This window comes from Lactuca sativa, chromosome 8 (genome assembly GCF_002870075.4).
Source record: "Lactuca sativa cultivar Salinas chromosome 8, Lsat_Salinas_v11, whole genome shotgun sequence".
Classification (NCBI taxonomy): Eukaryota; Viridiplantae; Streptophyta; class Magnoliopsida; order Asterales; family Asteraceae; genus Lactuca; species Lactuca sativa.
The window spans coordinates 5,075,875-5,094,993 of record NC_056630.2 but is presented as its reverse complement, the minus strand read 5'-3'; the positions used below and the strand labels follow the sequence as shown (position 1 = coordinate 5,094,993).

The window sequence follows — 19,119 nt, the reverse complement described above, 5'->3', positions numbered from 1 at the left end:
TTAGAAATACATGCAAATCTCGAGATGTTACATAAATTTTAGTAAATATTAAATATAAATTAAATATCTAACTATTATTTGCTTGATGTTACAAAATAACCATCAATAACTCTCAAATTGTTGTCTAAGTCACTCATCTCTTAGTTATAATCAATAGGCTAATAAACTTTTCTTTTTCTATGTTCCATTTCAACCTATGTTTTCTAACAAATAAAGATAAAATATCTACAAGTTTGACAAAAAAAAAGAGAGAGGAGCGATGAGAATAAAAAAATAGCGAGTATGAGAAACAATTTGTAAGAGCGGAGAGCAATCGACAGACCATGATTATGGAACGATACATGCCGGTCCGACGGAGAGTGCCAATGTGAGTAGTGGCTCGATGACGGGGATATAAAATCAATGACACAATGGGACCAGAGAAGAAATGATTGTAACAGAGAATAAAACAAATAGTTCATGATAGGTTCAGAGTGAGGATTTTGAGTTTTGAGTTTTGAAAGATTCATAAATTTTCGTTCTTTTGGATGATGGTTGAAATCTAGATAGTGATTGAACTTGTCGATATTTTAAATATTTCAACATTTTTATTTTTCTTTAGTTATATATTGGTAGATATTTTAAAGATTATGAAAACGATAAACCTTTTAACGTTATATTACTTAAGTTAAGGATGTGTCTCCTTTGAAATATTTAAATGTTTTCACCATTCCAAAATTGAAAAAAATTGGTATTTAGATGGGACATAAAATATCTTGCAGAAAATATAATATGTACAATAAGCATGACTTAATCTACGGTAAGATTATATTTAACTGTAACATAAAAATGCACTCCTTAAAAAGATTATTCATTGGTTTTTAAAAATGAATAAGTCAAAATATTTTTAACCTAATTATCATCGTACAAATGAGATGACAAACGAACAATAAACTACGCTACTAAGGATCAGTTTTTATAACTATAGAGCATGAAAACGAATATGCAAAAAATAGTAAATAAAATTTAAAAATAATAATTGTAAAAATTTTAAAATGCATGCATAAAAACAAAGATATAAATCTTTGTAAAAAATAATTTTCTAACAAAATAATAATTTTTAAAAACAAATTAAAAAAAACAAATATGTAAAAAATAATTTTTAGAAAATATAGAAAATGAATTAAAAAAATATAATTTATAAAATCAAAGAAATCTAAAAAAAAAAGCATATATAAAACACAAATAAAAGAATATTTGTAAAAAATCAAAATTTCTAAAGTTGTAACATTTAAAAAAAAAAACCTAAATTTTAGAAAATATATAAAAAGAAAGTTGTAAGAAAATAAGTTTAGAACAAATTTGTAATAAAAATTAAAAAAAATGGGTCAAAGTGTAGAATAAAAAACGTAGTTTTTAGTAAAAGATAAAAATGTGGTTTAGAAAAGTGAAAAACAAAAGTTAAGTTAAGATAAATGGAAATGTTATTTTGGTAATTTAGGAATGTTTTATAAAAAGAACCGTTAGAAATCGGAAGTCCAAAGGGTTGAGTCGGTGTATTCGCGCTTAAAATAATCTTCTTTCACTCGTCCCTCTCGCTTCTCTCCAAACACCGCCGGAGACATACATGTTTCTTTGAAGAAGAGGGTTTTATTTGCAGGCAGCATCTTCCTCCCTTTTTTCTTCCATCGACAACCACCGTTTCCTCTTTTTTCATTCTCCGGCGTTGAACAGTCCTCTGCGTTTCCCTCTTCCGTTGTTAGGTAACGTTCTTGATTTTTTTGTGTGTTTTATTGATTTCGTTTTTGTTTTTGTTCTTAGGTATTTAAAATTAGGCTAATCCCTTCATCACTGGATTCATCGAGCTATTGGGTTCTACCTTTATTCTTTATAGTTGTAGTGTGACGTCTGGTTCCGATGTCAGTTTGGTTCACCGTCATCATCGATCAAGAAAAAGAGTCCAGGTCTTTCTCCTCTGATTTCTAGGTTGTGAGTTTAATTGTGTCGTTTCTCTTCTGATTTCTGGGTTTCTTTTTTCTTTCTATTTCTCGTCTATTAATTTTTTGTTTTGTTGGTTTTTTGAACCAGGTCACGTAATAGAAGCACCCATCAAGTGAAGATGATTGGTCAAGCAACGGTAATATTTAAGTAGTCTTGAAACCTAAAAAAATATTGTTTAGTTGTAGACACTGTTAGGTGTTTGATGAAATGCCTTAATTAAGTTAAAGAGTTGTTTTGAGGGTGAAAATGTTATTGGATTAAACTAGTAGAGAGAAGTAAATAAGCACAAGCCAAATTTAAATATTAAACAACTTATTGAGCGATTAGAGATTCAATTAGGGAAAGATAATTTATTCTTTGCATTTTTAACTCATTTAGAAATAGAAGTGTATTTTGGTTCTAACTAAAAGTTGTAATTAAGTTAGGTTTCCTTTCCAATTAATATACAGTAGGATGAACTTTAAAATTTCCATATTTGAAACAGATTTTGGTTGTCATTGATACAAAAATATTTGGACTCAAGTTTGTAGTTTTCTTACTGCAGGATTTTAGAGATTGAAGTTTGATTTTTGGGGGCATAAGGTCAAAATGCTTGAATCTCAATCAATTGAGGATACTTCCAAGAGGTGTTGTGATTTTTTTGACATTTCAGTTGCTGAGCTTTTTGTTCCAAGGCTACTACAAAGATACGGTTTTAGATCCATTGAATCTCAAAGGGTTTTGTGTGATTTTCGTCTTCTATCCACTGATTATAAAAGCTATGATCCAAACTGAAGTGTATATATATATATATATATATATATATATATATACTTCATGTTGGATCAATCAAAAAAAGATGCTGAATATTGCACGGAAAACACCTTCAACACTTTTGTAGTATGTCTGGTAGTTCTTTACAATAAATATTTGTCATTTCTTTTATTTATTTAAAAGGTGTGCTTTTATTTAGGACATCAATGCCTCATGGTGTGGCCTTTGGTGGATTGAAATGTTGAAAACAAGTGGTCAAGATAAAGAGGGTGTTGGTGTTTGCTTTCATTTCTCTTATGAGGTAATAGTCAATAATTCCCTTTTGTGGATAAAAATATTATATATGGGATTTTTCTAAAAAACTTCAGTTTTTTGCAGGAATCTCTTCATTCAGCTGTGATGCTTGCTCCAATTATGTTAAGAAAGTGTCGATTTCATTTCATTCTTTCTGGTGATCTGTACAAGAAATGGGATCAGGTATTGTAATTTTTGTTACTGGATCGTATCTTAATACTTTAATAGAAGATAATTTTGTTTTCCAATTATTATCGAATATATGAATGATTTATCCATTTTTGTTAGAGTAATGGTGCAATGGATCCAAAGGTTCCCAAAGAATTTGTTTCAGTCCATAAAGAGGTTTTCACTCCTTAAATATCAACTTTATTATGATTAGGTTATCGAATATATATATATGTGAAGTTCATAATTTTAGTAGGATCTTATTCATACAATTCAACATACGCAAAGAGGCAGTATGTTGTCAAAAACAATTGGGAGGTAAATGACTACTTTGCCCTCCAACTTCTATCAACCACTTATTATATTTATTGCAATTTCTGTATTTCTCCAGAACAGGCTAAAAGGTTTACAAAAATTAGAGAAAAGGAGGGTTTGATCGAGAAAGATGTGGTATGAAAATATCCATACATTTCATTTCAAATTATTTAAAATGTGGTTTTTTATTTAAGTATTTTATTTTTGTTTTTAAGGTATAAGGACTTGACATCGCATTGCCTTTTTATGAGGGTGATGATAATCCAAATGTATGCATTGTGCATGATATATTGATGACTTACTTGTTCTACAACTTTTGATCTTGGTTATTGCCAGGTAACATGCCAATATTATTAATAGAGTAAATTACAATTTCTTCCTTGTGATATTTCAAAACTTATTATCTTCATCTAGATAAGAGTATAGTAGTTTTTTTGCAAGGTTTATCCCTGATAGTATTGCAACATGTTTGTGAAGTCCAAGTGAAATGACTATTTTGTCCCTCTCTTTTTCTCCTTCATCCTCTAAACCTAAAATTCCTCAATCTTCATCTTGAACTCTAATCAAACCAAAACCCAAAAATTAAACTAAAACTAAAACAAAATTAAGATCCACGGTACCAACAAACCGAAGAAAAAAACAGAAAACTAAAGGTTGTTAGGTTAGATTACTTTAAAACCTTTTTTTTTTAACACCGTTAGTGGCAGGGACGAACATTGCAAAAAAACTAAATTTGATTGTTAATTATTTGTGGTTTTTTTTATTATACACAATATTTTGCTAATGTTTGTAAGAAACATTTTTTTTTCTCGCAGTGCTTGAGTGATCTCTCTCCAATATCATTATTCATCATGAAAGATGAATCGTAAGTTTTTTTTTTTATTTTTTTATGGAAAGATTAGGTCCACATTTCAACCGTGATCTAGGGTATTTTGGCCATTTAATAAAAAAAGAGTACTGAAATTGAAACCACCTGCCCTCGTGAATGGTTGAAGTCCTTCAAATTTGGAATTTAAAGGAATTTGACTGCGAAGCGATTACTAAGAATAGAATTTCAAGAAAATCCAACAGAACTGAATTCTGTCCCAATTGTCAACCAAATACGTCATGAAATGGAATCTTGAATCCCAACTCTGTCGGAATCAGCTATTCCATTTATTAGCTGCGGTTTCTAACATGTCTAATTTTGTTTTGATAGGGCAGCTCAATGCACAACTACTTCAAACAAAACGACTGCTTCTGTTTCCACTGGATTCTGATCCAATTCAAAAAAGTGGCAAGTAACTTTACTCTTCTACCCTCACAAACTACACTAATAATTTGACAATTTAGAGAGTTTTTTAGGGAAAAAAAGATGGGTCTCCTCTTTGAGAAGAATCCTCAATATATACTCAATACACAAGCTATTTATCACCCTGAGTCTCAGATTTCTAGCCTATAAATCAGCTTACTAGAGTTATATACAATTATTGACAATAAAAGCATGTGATAGCGAAGATATTAATCTGAAGCATAAAATCCGTATTGAATTTGATAATTGCATGTGATACAGAGAAATTATCCACTGATTACAAAAGATAAGTTGTGACCACTAGTAGTATCTCTATGCATTGGAGCGGAATCAAAAGTGTTGTGTGTGAATAAAAGGCAAAAGCCAATTAGAAACTACTCACATATATAAAATTGTTTGGTTTGAAATTCCTATCAAAATATGTATAAAATTGTAAAACAAAGGAAATATGGGTGGGACAGAATATATATATGTATAATAAGCATGACTAGGATTACATTTAGTTGTAACATAATAGTAAGAAAAAAGGTACACTTTTGAGGAAAAAAACAAACAAAAATAGAACTATTACATGTTTTTACTACTAGTATTATAGATGCATTAAAACGAATATGCAAAAAATAAGATATGAATTTCTAAAAAAAATAAAAAAATACAGGAAAATCTTAAAATACATGCATAAGAACGAAGATAAAAACTTTTGGTAAAATTTACGAATTTACCCTTTCGACTAATTTTAACTAAAATCTGTTAATGACATGTAATTCCAGGTTTGGGCATTTTTAGTGGGATCTTATTCATACGGTTCAACATACGCACAGAGTAGTTAATTAACACATCAGAGTATATGACTATCAAAAGGCAATGACTATTTTACCCTTCCAACTTCTATAACCCACATATTACGTTTATTGCAAATTCTTTTCAAGTTATTTAAAATGTGGTTTTCTTATTTGAGTATTTTCTTATTGTTTTTAAGGTAAGGACTGACAGGTAATTGTCGTTCTATTAAGGTGATGATATATTCTTGACTTGTTCTACAACTTTTGATCTTGGTTATTGCCAGGTAACATGCCATTATTATTATTATTATTATTATTATTATTATTATTATTATTATTTATAGAGTAAATCACAATTTTGTCCTTGTGATATATCTCAAAAGTTATGGTTTTCATCTAGATATTTCATTTGTTGTACCAGAGGTCAATAAAAGTATAGTTTTGTTGCAAGGTTTGTCCCTGGTACTGATGGTGTTGCAAAATGCCAGTGAAGTCCAAGTGAAATATGACTATTTTGCCCCTATCGTTTTATCCCTCATCCTATATATAAACTTAAAATTCCTCAATCTCCATTTTAAACTCTAATCAAACTAATAGCGTATCCTGTTTTTTGTATATGTGGGATGTTCTAGACTTGCATTTAGCCCCAACCACACTAGTGAAACTAAACCCAAAAGATGTTGTATCATTTTTAAAACTTATTACTCAGGTAACTTCAAATCTTTTTGTTGAATCATAATGTAGTGTGTTTGGCTTTGCTGAACTTTTTTCAAATTTTGTCTTGTTAACATACTTAAACATTTACCTCCAATAACATGAGTTTTTTTTTCTTTATTCGAGTTTTTATTCTTTCATACTGATGTATTTGCCATATGAATTGGTGCTTCTTAGGGAAGTAACAACCAATCACCCTTCTCTTTTCATCCACCAAAACCAGATGATGTTGCTACAAGTGGACACCAAAGGTTTCTATTTCTTATTCACTAATTATTTTTTTTGTATATGTGGGATATTCTCCATGGTTCTGAATCTCGTTGTGTGTTATTTAGATGATACGAAAAAGTTGAAGCTCTGTTTCATTTAGCTTGTAGACAAGAAACTAATTCTATACTTCAACCCTACAGGCTATAGAGCTTCAAAATAATTGCAAATGTTGTAAGCATCAATCAGATGTTCGACAACCAAATGTTGAGGTATATAAATTCATCTGTTTACAATGCTTTCATGTTAAGTAACTTGTTTACTAGCCAATTTACCCATGTAGTGTAAGTTGTGGGTGACAAAGGAGTAGGTTATTGCTGATGCATAGACCCATCACCTATTGAAAGTATACCCATCTGTGTAAGTTTTTCACCTAATTATATTCTGTCAAACTTACACACAGTTCTAAGACTTCAAATTTTATCATTTTAAAATTATTTATTTAGCTTCTACCTAATTTTGTACCAACATGTGTGTATGTGTATCTTTTTCGGACACCATGAATCCTTTGATCATCCTGTTAGTTACATGTAAAGTTTTTAAAGTCCATTGTTTTTTTTCATTCTTCCATTTAAATTACATGGATTTGATTATAATGAATAAATGTGCAGGCTTTTTGGTTATCAACCCCTGCTTCTTAATATGATGGATCCAAAGATTCCAAAAAAAAATTGTTTTTGTCCACAAAGAGCTTTTTCCTTATGATTTAAAAGTATCAAATATATATATTGTGAACTTCATAAAGAGAAACACGATGGGTGACCCAAATCCTTGGGAATTTTATGTAATACAATTTGTTTTTTAATCTTTTTCATAAAGTAAAACCTGAATGACTTGGATTTTTTCATAAACTACAATTTTCTAGAAAAATAACAATTCTATATAACCATCCGTAAACTTTTTTTTTCAGTTGCAACAGTTATAGATTGCATTGCACTTTCATCTTTTTTTTATTAGGGCATTATGCTTTAAAAAATTTACCCAAGTATAAAACTGTACTTCGATTTTTTTTTCTTATTGTGACATTATCCTTCGAATAATCTACCTAATTAAGAAGTGAAATGGATTTGTATTTGGGGACACCTGGCATGCTCCTTTGGCACGCCTCTTTTAGAAGCTGTATGCTCGTTTCTGTTACGTTTCTCCATGTTTTAAAGGTTTTGCTCAGATTCTTGCATGTTTTGTAAATTTTGGGTTTTAATTTATCCTGATATTACATCTGATGGGTTTGATATTTAGTATATCCAACTGATTTTGGAAAAAAGCTTATATCATATCAGATTGTGTATTGTTCCTGATATAAGGCCAAATAACCTTTTTTTCTTTTTCTTTTTTAATAAGTGCTTCACAGATATAGCGCTACCTGGATAATGACATCTTATATTTTCTGGATTTGTGTCTATATCTATGATTGACTTGATAAAAATTGCTTTCTTTTAGCAAAGAGTTCAATCTATTTTTTTCATGTTGAAAAGTTCACTTAATTTAAAAGTTATTAATGTCAAATTCATGTGCATATGTAATTGTGGTCCGGTTGTTAGACTTTGCACGCTTTTCTTTTTACTAACTGAAATTTATGGAGTATGGTTACAAAAATGGAGATTATAAGTACTAACAGATTCTCTTTTACTTCTATAGTGGAGGAGTTTCTTGCTAGCAGTTAAACAGCATGTTCTTATTGTCAGGTTGGTGGTTTAGGTCCTAATGGGAGACTTTTTTTGCAATTTTGCTCCTTATTTCATGGTTTCATAACGCTTTTGGTACCAGGGTTGTCAACTAGATGTTAAATTTATGAAAATGACCATTTTGTCCCTTTCATCATCATCTCTTTCATTTCCATATTCAAGGAGCATGATGAAATTTCAACAAAGTTCTCTCTCTCCTTAAAAACAAAATTATCATATATGTTAAATCCCTAAAAACAATTTTTTTTTTTTTTTAAATATGATAATGCCTTTGGTCTAAACTTCAAACAGCCTATATGCTAAAATTATGAAAAAGACCATTTTGCTAATGTCTTTTTCATCTCTTCCATTTCCATGTTGAAGGAACATATTTTACCCTCAACAAAATTCACCACTTCTCTTAAAAAATTATTTGGCTTACGTTTAAGGAGCATAACAAGTTTAACAACACATATGTTAAATATGTGTACATGACCATTTTGCCCCCGTTTTCTTCTTCTCTTTCATTTCTATGTTCAATCAAATTAAATAAAACCTAAACAAAATTCATCTCTTTCATTTCCACATTTAGAAGTTATTGTTGCTTATAACAACTCATTTTTTGTTTCAGATCATCAGAAGAGGTTATTGCTGTGAATAACTTTCAAGACCCTCTTGTGACCAAGTTTTTCCTAGGAAAACAACTTTACAACTCTTCTGTGACAACCTTGTGACCAAGTTTTTTATATTTTGGTAAAATTGACGTATTTACCCTTTTGGCTAATTTTAACTAAATCTGTTAACGACATGTAATTCTAGGTTTGGGCATTTTTAATGGGTTCTTATTCATAAGATTCAACATACACAGAGAGGCAGTATGTTAGAGTACATGACTATCAAAAACCATTGGCAGGTAAATGACTATTTTACCCTCCAACTTCCATCACCTACATATTATATTTATTGCAATTTCATGTTGTAGGGTTTTCTAAAAGCGTATCAAAAGATTCTGTGTCCCGTTTCTGTGTTGGTTGATGATATATATAAGATACAATTTGAGATCCTTTATTTTAGGACCTGATATACATGCCTTATCTCCAAATATATTCAAAATATAATACATATATCCTAGTCTAATATACCCCCGCAGTCGAAACGGGAGGTGAGCAGATGTTGAGACTGCAACGGAAGTCATCAAATAAAACCCGAGGTAGTCCTTTAGTAAAAATATCAGCGATTTGATAACGAGACGATATATGATACACCCGAACCTGCCCGCGTTGAACCTTCTCCCGAACAAAATGTATGTCTAATTCTATGTGTTTTGTTCGCTGATGTTGGATTGGATTGGCTGTCAAATAAATTGCGCTTATCACAATAAACAATAGAGGCGCGAGAATGTGGGTGATTAAGCTCCAAAAGCAAATTTCGAATCCAACACAATTCTGCCACAACATTTGCCACACCACGGTACTCTGCCTCGGTACTAGATCGGGATAGAGTGGTTTGTCGCTTAGACGACCAAGATAGCAGATTATTTCCGAGAAAAATGCAATATCCCGAAATGGAGCGTCGAGTGTCCAGGCAGCCGGCCCAATCGGCATCAGTGTAGGCTATTAGGGAAGTAACAGGAGACTTATGAATGGTGAGACCGAATGAGATAGTCCCTTGAACATACCGTAGAATCCGCTTGAGTGCATGTAGATGTTATGCTCGAGGTGCATGCATATACATGCAGATTTGTTGCACGACATATGTGAGATCGGGTCTCGTAAACGTTAAATATTGAACTGCCCCGACCAAGCTTCGGTAAGAAGTTGGGTCATCAATAAGTGGACCATCATTAGCACTTAGTTTTCCCGATGTATCAACCGGTGTGGCTACGGACTTACAATGCAAACCAGAGGCTATTTTGGAGACAGCGATCCCAAGAAAAAAACTTAGAGAACCGAGATCTTTCATAGCGAATTCATGAGAGAGTTGAGCCATCAACCGATATAAAAGTATGTAAGTTTTTTCCTGACCGTGATGATAAATAAATAGAGAGTGATCTGATGCACTGTTTTTGAAACCCAAAGTTAGAACATAATCAGTGAACCTTTGGTACCAAGTGTTTTAACGCGTAGAGAGACCGTTTAAGACGACATACGTGATCAGGAAAACGAGAGTCTTGGAACCCAACCGGTTGATGCATAAACACTGTTTCAGATAAATGACCGTGAAGGAAAGCATTCTTGACGTCGAGTTGGTGAATCGGCCAAGAATGAGAAACAACAATGCTAAGGACTGTTTGAATAGTAGCCGGTTTTACCACCTGTTGAGACCTGCCATCACAAACAAGACGGGCCTTATAGCGTTCTAGGGACCCGTCAGCATTAGTTTTATGTTTATATATCCACATACATCGAATTACATTCATATCAGGTCGACGAGGAACAAGTTCCCACGTCTTATTTTCAACAAGAGCATTAAATTCATCTATCATGGCAGACTTCCAAACGGGAGTTGAAAGGGCGTCAGATGGATTTTTAGGAAGAGGATAAAGGGTGGTAGCATGTAGGTTCATTGGAGCTTTAGGTTTGGAGGTAACGGTCCGACTTCGGGTTTGCATTGGGTGACGAGTAGGAGGTGGTACTGTTGATGTGGGGACAGTTTGTGAAGGTTGTTGAGACTGTGAAAGGGGCTGATCAACAAGTTGGGAAGGGATTGTTGGTTGTTTGGAGCGACGTGAATAGGTGAGAATGGTAGGGGATCTATCGTGAGTTGTAGTTGTGGTATGAGATCGAGTTGGGTTATGGATAAGAGATGGAGAGGGGGTGATTGTGGTAGGAGGAAGTTGAGAGCACCATATAGATGGGTGAGGGTCGGTGTGGAGGAATTGATAGGAAGAGGGTGATGGTTGTGGTTTTGAGAAAGGAAAGACAGTTTTATCAAAGACTACGTGACGGGAAATTATTATTTTGTTGGATGATAGGTCTAAACATTTATACCCCCGATGGTTAGAAGGATACCCTAGAAAAACGCATGGGGAAGAACGGTTGGCGAGTTTGTGAATGGTGGTGGGGAAGGGGTGAAGGGGAAAACATAGGCAACCAAAGGTACGTAGATGATTGTAAGTAGGATGACGTTTGTAGAGAAGAAAGGTTGGAGTGGTGAAGTTCTTTGTTTTGGCAGGTAGAATGTTTAAAATATAAGTAGCATTTCTAAGACATGATGCCAAAAACAAGGTGGTACTGAGGAATGGGTAAGGAGAGTGCGTATGATATTGTTGATAGAGCGGATTTTGCGTTTCACCTTACCATTTTGGGGGGAAGTATAGGGACAGGAGAAGCGGAAAGTCATACCATTGTGACAGCAAAATTTATGGAAGGCGTTGTTATTATACTCGGTACCATTGTCACATTGTAAGCATTTAACTGTACGTTCAAATTGAGTTTTAACAAGGGCATGGAAGGATAAAAAAGTAGAGAAGACCTGTGATTTTTGAGAGATTGGAAATGTCCAAAGATAATTTGTATAATCATCCAAAAATAAAATGTAATAACGGTGACCACCCGAACTTAGAATCGGTGAAGTCCATAAATCACAATGAACAATATCAAACGCAGAACATGTAAATAAACTAGATTCAATAAATGGAAGTTTAACTTGCTTGCCAAAAACACAAGATTGACATGTAAATAAACTAGATCTCAAGTTTTGCAGGGATGAAGTTGTGGATGTTTGTCACTGTGATTGCTGGATGTAGCTTATCCATAGTAGTTGATTGAAGGTTGCGATCGTTGAAAGGAAAGAAGAAGAAGAAATCCGATCATAGGGGAGAAGGAGAAGGAGGATTGGCGGCAAAATTAGGATAAATCAAGAAGAGCGCTCTGATACCATAAAAGCGTATCAAAAGATTCTGTGTCCCGTTTCTGTGTTGGTTGATGATATATATAAGATACAATTTGAGATCCTTTATTTTACAACCTGATATACATGCCTCATCTCCAAATATATTCAAAATATAATACATATATCCTAGTATAATATTTTCATACAACAATAGTTATTATTATAGGTTTACAAAAATTAGAGAAATGAATGGTTTGATCGAGATAGATGTGGTAGCAAATGACCATACATTTCAAATTATTTAAAAAGTTGCTTTTTTATTTAAGTATTTTGTCATTGTTTTTAGCGTAAGTACTTGACAGGTTGGTCTGATGAAGTACCCAAACTCAAGTTGGAAAATGAGGTAAACTAAACCCCTGTTACATGTTACATCAGACCTTTTGAAATCCTGGGAAAGGTTGGTCTGATAGCTTACAAACTCAAGTTACCTCAAGAACTCAACAAATTTCGTGATACCTTCCATGTGTGTAATCTTAAGAAGTGACTCTCTGATGAGAACCTTGTTTTCCTCTTGATGAGGTCCAGGTCAACACTAAACTTCACTTTGTGGAATAACCAATGGAGATCTTGGATCGAGAAACCAAAAGGGTCAAACAAAGTCGCACACCTATAGTAAAGGTCTGATGGAACTCTCGTAGAGGGTCGGAGCTTACTTGGGGACGCGAATATCAGATGAAGTAGAAGTACCCACAACTGTTTAGTGGTGCTCCCTCTAGTAGTGGAACTAAATAATAATATGAAAGAAATAATTTCCAGAAAAAATTCCTTTAACGGGGAGGTAATGTGACATCCCAAAATCTAAGTCAGTAGGCAGTCAATTTATTGTGAACGACAGTGTAGTAGGACCTACGTCATAGTACCTCAATGATTTTAAATGCAAATGAAATCATGTTACTCGTAAGTGCCTTCGTGATACCTCAAAATGAAATGCTCAAAAATTTGACCATTGTCATCAAACAGTAAGCAGTTCAAAAACCAGTGAAATATGATGTCGTAAAAATCTTTTTTGCATTTGACCTACATAGGGGCCATGGATGATGAAATTGGATAAAAACATGTTTTTAGGACTGCGTGGATATAAAGAACGTCCAAAACAAAGATCGTATGAAAAAGTTATCCATGTTTTAAGTTTTTAAGCAAGTATATACCTGCTTTACCCGGTATCGGACACTACACAACTCATTTTGAGGTAGTTACCCATCTCGTAAATGAATTTTGATCATGTTTCTAAACTCAAGTTTCGGTCTAGTATTTGATTTTACTATTCCAGTATATTTAGCTCGGAACCAAATCAGTTTCGCAAAAACTGACGAATAAAAACCCGATTGACGTGAAACTTCAAACACTGTTTTACGGAGATCCGTATATCGGATTTGAATTCTGTTTGAATATTTTAAATCATCATAACTATGAAATTATCCAAGCACTTTCGAAATATTTTTATGTGCTCTGAAACTGACGTCACGTTAATCGAGGCGACTTGTGTGCGAGATAAATCAAGGAGGACACCAAGGACATGCTTGCATGCATGCTTAAAAGGAAGAGTCGGCAGTGTAGTAGGACCTACTGTAAAAGGAAGAGTCGGCAGTGTAGTAAGACAATCAATTTATTGTGAACGACAGTGTAGTAGGACATGCTGTAACGCCCGTATATCCGGGCTAGTCAATTTAGAGACGATAAACATCAAAAATGACTTTTTTGATGGAAGATTATTTAGAAGGATTAATATTAACTAAGTTGTAGTATATGTTACAAGGATTTTGTACATATAAAGAATGCCAAAATCCGAGTTATAACGAATAAGTTATGACCTGTCGAAGTTTCGCGACAGAACCGGCACGGCACAACGCGACGTAAATAGTGAATTTACGTTAGAGTGATGTTTAGCCTTAGTGATCTAAACGAAAGTCGTATTGTTCGTTAAACCGAGAGCGTGCATAAAACGAACGCCCAAATCTGACTTCGTATGAGAAAGTTATGATTTTTTGAAGTTTCGGCTTAGCAGTGTACATCCCAAACTTTGAATATGAGATCGAGCGATATTTATCCGAAACAATCTAAACGAGAATTGAAGATCTCGTCGATAGTAGTCCAACGGTGAAAAGACAGACGAAAACGGACGTCAGTCGAAGGAGTTATGATTTTCGAACGGAGTTTTACTGTCCCGGCCTACTAAAAATAATATATTAAAAATAAAGTAAAAATTAGACGACGGAGTCTAAATGAAAGTTGTAGATCTTGTTCTCACCTATGTGTCGATATAAAGAATGTCGAAAACGAAGTTCGTATGCGAAAGTTATGAATTTCTGAAGTTCAGAACGCGAAACCCCAAGACTGTCAGAAACCAAGATGTAAACAGTGCCCACGACGTGGTATGTTTTCTGACGACTCCTGGAGTCTGCCAGACCCAACTTGCGATGACGCATGCAATAAAGACCCAACTTGGTATGTTTGTTTACTTGAGATGGATGTTGAATGAATGTTTTATACGAGCTTTTAAAAAGTTTTAAACTGTATATCTAATTTATATCTACAAATATGTTGGGTAGAACATGGGTAGATAAAATAGTTGGTGTGTGATTAAATAATGTGATAAGAGATAGGTGAGGATATAATGGTGATGATAATTAAGTGATGATAGATAGGTGATGAATTACGAGTCCAGGTGATGTTGTGTCTGCATACTTATATGATGATAGTCTAACCCTTATTATGAATTACGAGTTCAGGTGATGTTGTGGCTGCGTAATCATATGATGATACCCTAACCCTTGCTAGACATATATTGAGGGAGTGATCCCCGAATTAGTATTGTCTATGCGATGTAGGCGATGATCCTTATGAAAAGTTCTTAGGAACAAACATATAAGGAAATAAGATGTAAGGAGATAAGAGGTAAACATGATATAAGAGATGACCTTTAGGATAATATCTTTAGGGAAGATTAAACGAAGATAATGAGGATGGGTAATTGTTTGATAATTAAATATAATAATTATTTTATTGTGGGTTGAAAACCATATACGCTCACCAAGCTTCCAAGCCTGATCCACTCAGTTTTCTTTGCATTACAGGTAATGACACAAAAGTATAAGTTGGTGGACCTGACGAGAGATATTGGATTATAGATTAGTAGTTATAAATAACTATTGTAAGGTGTATTTTATACTGTTTAGCTTTTGGCCTGTATCGAAACATGACATCCCGATATTTTATTATTTAATGAAAAATACATTCTCTTTGAGAAATGTTTTGATAAAGTTTTATCATATTTTGTTTTGGGAACAAATTCTGCAACTGTTTTTTTCTGTAAAAGATTACTCTGATTTAAAAAAATAATAATAAACAAATCGTCGGTGCCACTTCCTCCAATCAACACCCTCGTAAGGCACCACCGAGCCCCTTCAAGGCTTCGACTGTTAGATCGTGTTTCTATTTTGATCAGACAAAGGTCAATGGAACCTCAAACCTTTTTTTAAATTAAACAAAAACAACCCTCCATTGATTAATTTAATCAAAATCAGTCCTAATCTCCAAACATTGATTTCATTGAATCCAAAAACAACTCATCCCTTGGTATTTATTAACCAAAACAATCCCATCTATTCAAGAAATTACAAACCAGCACCTCCACTTATTTAGAAATTTAAAAAATGGTTCCTTTAGTTTAAATTCGTTACATAACGTGGTTTGTCCCAACGTAGGAGAAGTAAATTATGGTTTCTTACGCCACGCTTCACCAAATCAAACCAAGTCCGAGTTCACACGTCATGGATGAGTGTTTACGTCCTCTTATTTTTGGGGGAATACATATGAAAAATGTATATCGGTTATGAAAAATGCATGTTGAACTTATATTTAGCTTAATTCAATGTTTTGTCAAAATAATATATCATGACTAGTTTTTATCATGACATGCGTATGTCATAGTGGTTTAAAATATGTTATGACTAGGAAAGATAACTTATATGATGCATATTATAAATTATAAATCATACGAATATTATGATTTTATGAAGTAATGGTTATCAAAAGAATATGAGTTATGAATGTTTATCAATTTTGCATTGTTTTACATATATCATGCATAGATTATACATATGTTAAATAGATATGTATAAATTATAACAATTATATCTTCAAATTTATTTACGCACTTTAGAAACTTACTATCTATTTAAGCAACTAATATACTACGAATATATCAAATTTACTCGGCTTTTATAGAAAAACTATATCGTATACACTTTTATGAATATGTCAAACATTTCAAGTATGAATTTACTTATAATTTATCTCTTTATCGAACATGGTTTTAACTACAAGGGAAATACCTTTTAGACTTTTTAAAAGTATTATTACAGTGGTTAGCAGAAAACCTGTAACTCTCACCAACCTTTGTGTTGACTCTCAAACTACATGTATTCTCAAGAGATCATTGAACCAACTCTTAGCAGAAGGAATGTTCATGGATTTCGGGCAATCTAGTTTTATATAGTTTTGTTATATCGGCCTACTTGTTAAGGCAGATTCAGGAACTTATTATTTGTATAAACCTTGTATTCAAAATGTAACTTATTGTTCTAACTTGTGATGTATATTTAATTTGCTTATTATCCATGAACTAAGTCACACAGCCTGACATGTTCTGCTGTCTCGGTCGTAGGTGTTACAATGGGTCAATCCATACACATTATACAAGTGGGATGTGACAATTGTAGCGGGCCGCATTTAACTAAGGACTTCAACTTGGAGATAAATACGATGAAGATTGGTTCATATTTTTTTATTTTTTTTAATTGTGCTCAGTCCTTTTTTTTATCCAATAAAATTCGTCCACAAACCACTTCACACCGCTTCTCATTGTTTTGTGTTCGCAATCGGTTCCTTCATTCTCTTCATGAGACTTCATTTTGTTGCCATCATTGATGAAGAAGGAGGTGTCCTCGTTGTTGGCTTCGTTATCGTTCACACCGTCATTGCCGATTTCACAGTCCTCCTCCGCCGGTATCTCGGTGATACGTCTGAGCTTGATGTTACCTGACGACGTCAAATAATGACGACACAATCTACTCAGAGGGCAATCAGTTTTTAATAGCCACTCGATTGGTCCTGCAATAAGCAACTCCATCTGTGTTTGTCTCTCTTTGAACCACCAATTTCGCTTGTTGTGCTCAATCAACACTTCCTCAAATTAGCATCGTCTCTCTTCGAGGGTGATAGTCGTGAAAGAAACATGCCTTTGATGCTTCCATATACCCCCAATTTTGGATGCGTAAATATTCTCCCAAAGCCCGTTTCTAATATTGATTGCAAAACAAGTCAATTTTTTCTTTTAATTTTTGAACATGCCATCAACCCTCTGTCGTCTCTGTATCTTGAAGGTTTTTATAAAGTCCAGCCCTAATTTTCCGTTTTCAGAAATTACCCAAAATCATAGGTTAATTGGCTTCGTTCTTTGTTTTACATCTTCTCGATGTGTGTGTTCATTCCGGTTCATCAACTGACCTTTAGCACTGGTTCCACCAACGATCACTCCTTGAGCTCTATTTTTGAAGGTGCGTATTTAGCAAGGCATCATAAGCCTCCAGATCAGACCTCCCATCAAGTAAGGTGCTGTTTGTTTTTTTGAAACCAAAATGTCTGCAGTCTGCGGACCACATCTGCAAGCCTCTGCGGCAGAAGAGGTGGACCAAATGTCTGTAGTCTGCAATAAGAAGACTGTTTGTTTTTAACGTCTGCAGCTGTTGAAATAAATTAATTTTTCAAACTTAATTTCATGTAATAAAGATTAAAAATGCATTTTCAGCAAAAAGAGAAAGAAAAAAAAAACGGGTGGTCTTTTTTTTTGGTTAAAATGAGGTCTGAAAACGTTTGAAGACAGTGGCCCATGTCTGCGCCAGGAAGACCTCGCGCAGAAGTTTTTTGGTCTGCGCACTTCCAAAAAACAAACACTCTGCGAGGGCATATGTCTATGCGTTGTCTGCGCGGCGCAGACAAAAGTGGTTGCGCAGCTCTTCACAAAAAAAACAAACAGCCCCTAAGTGTCGACTTTTATTTGTAGTTATCAACCTCAATGACTTTATCTCATATAAAAATGCTTTTATTAATAAGGCTTATGTTTTTTTCAAGTTGTTAGTGATTTCATTCGGTATGGTCATATATATTTTGTATATTTTTGCCTCGCAGTTCAAATGCTTGTTACTAGAATTTGAGCCATTTTGATGATTGTAACTTTAATGAATGTAATTTTTTAATTATATATTTAAATGTAACTTTATTGTACTTTTTCCTAATGAATGTAATTTTTAATTTTAGATTTTTGACTTTTCGTCCGTTCGTCCCAAAATTATTGTTCACGGACAAAAAAACACACAGATTAAGAAAAACAATCATTAGTTTTGTTTTTTTGAATAAAATGACCCTTTTGTCATTTTCTAAAAACAATGAGAAATGTACATTTGTAATTATTCAAGTTTACTTTATTAAATGTTAGAGTAATATGGTAAAAGTGTATATCTATTTTTGGTAGTGGACAATAATTTTGGGACAAACTAAAATAGTAAGGTGGACAATAATTTTGGGACGGAAGGAGTATTTCTTACAAGAGCTGTGAATTTCTGGACAAACAGCAGATGGTGTTTTTTTTTTTTTTTCCAGGTTTATGCCCTTCTTATTGGTGATTATTATCCAATTCTTGGTGATTGGATGACTGCTTTTGATTTGCGTCGGCTGATTGAGTTATATTGCTGGCCTTTATTTTACTTTTTCAATTGGTTGAATACTTGAGGTTTTTTAGATTGATTGATGGGTCAAATGACATCATTGACATGTTTTACCATGCTTAGAATATCATTATGTTTTATAAGATTTATCCTTTTTTTGTTTTCTAGAAACATTCATTTGGCAAAATTTATGTGTGTTTTATAATTAAATGATTAATTTACATCATGTGTGGATACTTTGTTGAACTCCTCGTATGTCCCTATTATGAGAC

The 19,119-nt window shown here is 33.4% G+C and overlaps 1 long non-coding RNA gene across 20 annotated transcripts; it reads left to right on the top strand.

Moving 5' to 3' along the window:
* The first annotated feature begins 1,507 nt into the window (after nucleotides 1–1,507).
* LOC111903374 (uncharacterized) lies at nucleotides 1,508–18,286 on the top strand. Of its 20 annotated transcripts, none has more exons than XR_008225505.1 (20): nucleotides 1,508–1,742; nucleotides 1,874–1,965; nucleotides 2,068–2,116; nucleotides 2,525–2,606; nucleotides 2,933–3,034; nucleotides 3,112–3,210; nucleotides 3,316–3,372; nucleotides 3,449–3,513; nucleotides 3,587–3,645; nucleotides 3,726–3,846; nucleotides 4,326–4,375; nucleotides 4,709–4,790; nucleotides 5,572–5,867; nucleotides 6,216–6,292; nucleotides 6,475–6,548; nucleotides 6,708–6,776; nucleotides 6,848–6,924; nucleotides 8,203–8,249; nucleotides 8,860–9,141; nucleotides 15,197–15,382. It is a non-coding gene; the product is annotated as an uncharacterized LOC111903374 (long non-coding RNA). The 20 variants fall into 20 exon arrangements; XR_006185838.2 differs by lacking the exons at nucleotides 6,216–6,292; nucleotides 15,197–15,382 and adding an exon at nucleotides 16,789–18,286 and having other exon boundaries at nucleotides 1,509–1,742; nucleotides 8,860–8,872; nucleotides 9,048–9,141; XR_006185840.2 differs by lacking the exons at nucleotides 6,216–6,292; nucleotides 15,197–15,382 and adding an exon at nucleotides 16,789–18,286 and having other exon boundaries at nucleotides 1,509–1,742; nucleotides 8,860–8,981; nucleotides 9,048–9,141.
* The last annotated feature ends 833 nt before the right edge of the window (nucleotides 18,287–19,119 follow it).